Source organism: Etheostoma cragini, chromosome 1 (assembly GCF_013103735.1).
Source record: "Etheostoma cragini isolate CJK2018 chromosome 1, CSU_Ecrag_1.0, whole genome shotgun sequence".
Classification (NCBI taxonomy): Eukaryota; Metazoa; Chordata; class Actinopteri; order Perciformes; family Percidae; genus Etheostoma; species Etheostoma cragini.
The window spans coordinates 5,109,973-5,112,702 of NC_048407.1; the positions used below are offsets into that span (position 1 = coordinate 5,109,973).

The 2,730-nt window shown below is 37.3% G+C and overlaps 1 protein-coding gene across 2 annotated transcripts in view; it reads left to right on the forward strand.

Moving 5' to 3' along the window:
* Positions 1–2,730, forward strand: part of adamtsl3 (ADAMTS-like 3) — a 211,393-nt gene continuing 208,663 nt past the window's right edge. For both annotated transcript variants that reach the window (XM_034867570.1, XM_034867580.1), the window contains exon 1: positions 1–245. The gene's annotated coding sequence lies outside the window, so the exon portion shown is untranslated. The remainder of the gene's footprint in view (positions 246–2,730) is intronic.

Below are 2,730 nucleotides of genomic sequence, written 5' to 3' on the forward strand. Positions count from 1 at the left end.
GGTCAGGCAGGCAGACGGGCTGTGCGCCACCCGGAGACTGATGAGACACTTCACCGGGGAGAAAGTACCGGCACGCTGTGACAGCTTAGCGGCTTCGCTCTGTCACTTTTTGGACGTTTCTGTATTGGAAACTGGGGGGCTCGGGGCTTGTTGGATAAACGCACTGTTTTTGGAGAACAACTGATGTTGCATCTCCATACTGTATGAGCGCATAGAGAGCGCAGGAACCCCCCTCCTCTCAAGAGGTAAGGTGTTTATATCTCCCCAAACACACACTCACATCAGGCGGGAAGCGCCGCCGTTAACCTGCGGCTCCTTACTGCCATATTCACCCCGTCAGGTCTCGGTGCTGCTGTTCGCATGACTCCATGAACAGCAGCATTGTGTGAAAGCGTCGCTGTACGTCCAGAAACTTAGAAAGTCGCCGTGGTCTCCGCACACGCTTCATAAATGGTCTTACCCGCACAGAGCTACATGTGAGCGGGCAGATCTAGATTCAAAATGCTTTATAATTCCCACAACGGAGAGATTCACACTGTTGCTGCTGCAAGGGATAGGTGAGAAAGTACAAGACATTCTTAAGATAAAAAACAATAAGAAATGTAAGTAAGGAGAATAAATAGTTACATGTATTTACAGTAGGCTATTTAAGTAGCCTTTTGCAGTGACACTTCTGTGGCTGTGGCTCTGTACAATGTTCTATGATGCAGGTGGATTTCCCTTCCAAGGACTCTCATCCTTCTCGGTCCGAGGTAGGCTACCCCCACAGCCCTGTTGAGCTCACGTACCCCTTCGTGTTACAAATGTATAACACTGTTATAAAAAAGTGGATAGGCATATTGTCTTTTTCCGTTACTGAACTGTCACTAATTTAGGTTGGTTTGGTCAGCAAACGTAGGCTACTACTGGACAGTGAATGTTTCAACCGTGTGTCACATAGGCTAACGGAAATTTAGCTAACTATGTGAATTGTTTAGTCAGTAGTTTTAGTGAACCATTTTAGCAGCTTAAAGCTATTTTTTTTTACCATGTATCCATTACTTTTAGCTAACTATTGAACTGTGTAGTCAATAATTCTAGCTAACAATTTTAGCCGCTTAAAGATATTTTCTTTTACCGTGTATCCATTACTTTTAGCTAACTATTTGAACTGTTTAGTCAATATTTTTAGCTAACCATTTTAGCCGCTTAGTTTTAGAGCTTTTTTTTTTTTTTACCGTTTATCCATTACTTTTAGCTAGCGTTAACTATTTGAACTGTGTAGCGTTAGTCAATAACCATTTTAGCTGCTTAAAGCTATTTTTTGTAACCGTTTATGCATTACTTTTAGCTAACTATTTAAACTGTTAGCTAGCCAACAGTTAGTAACCATTTCAGCAGCTTATGCAGTATTTTTTGTATTTGAGCTATTTACCATTTATGTAGCCCAATTGTAACTTTTAGCTAGCCTGTTTAAAATTAATATGTTCAGGTGTTAGAGGTGATACGTTCTGTTCATCAAATCATAATTTTTAGTTTTTTAAATCAATGCTTCACAGTCATTATAAGTACCCGCTGGCAACGGCAAACACATGCTACCCCATGGACTACACCCCACCTACCCCTGGTTAGTTGTGTAAAATACTGTAATTGTAATACTGTAAATGTAATATTCTTAGGCGCTTCCTGTGGGACACTGGCAGCTACTATGACTTTGACCTCACTAATAGGGTTGAAAGAAGCATTATTAATTCATCCCATTAATTCATAATTAATTGTGTAATCTACTAAACGACAACAATAATGTAAGAATGTCCATCACAAACTTAATCATGTATTTATTTAATTTATTAAGATAACATCAACATTTCTGTAAATGTGCCAGTGTTAGCCAGCCGGCTAATTTTCTGATTCCATTTACAATCATATGAAACAGAAAAGAAAATGATCTCTTTATGCTGGAACCATGTAATGTGTGATTATTATTATTTTATAGTACTGACTGATTATTTGAATATTGATTCTTTTTGCTGTGCAATGAAAAAATAATCTGCCAAAAAAACTCAAAAAATTCTGGATCCTATATTTCCCATAATGCAACAAAGCATCTTTAATAAGACCCCTGTGGGCAACACCAATGCCATTTAAACTCTAGAAACTCCAGCACTGTCTTCTGTTCCCATACAACTAAACTGCATTCTCAGTTATGTTTCAAGTATCACAATAAGTCAGAAACAATTAGTCAGAATTTTATTCTTAAATCTATCTAGAACATCTGTATTCATTGTAATTGCTGAAATGATTTTGTCATTTAAATTGTACATGTTTCAGATTTTTCTTTTCTTTTATTCTGTTTTTATTGTAAAACACTCTGTAACTTATGTGAGAAATATATATATACATACATCCCACCCTGTTAACTGTTGTTTTAACATGGCTAACCAGATATTATATATGCAATAATTTTGATCTAAGAAATCTAAAACTATACTGTTATTTGTCATTTCACACAATGTACACAAGCTAATTGGTAGTTGAAATGTATCTTTACAAATCCCATATTTTGTACACACATGCATTTTAAGGGAGTTGCGCAGAGTCAGCCATGATACAGCAACCCTGGAAAGTGACACAAATCTAGTGTGTGTGTCACTTTAGTATTATTTATATTTATTTATATGTACAGTGGGTACGGAAAGTATTCAGACCCCTTTAAATTTTTCACTCTTTGTTTCATTGCAGCCTTTTTCC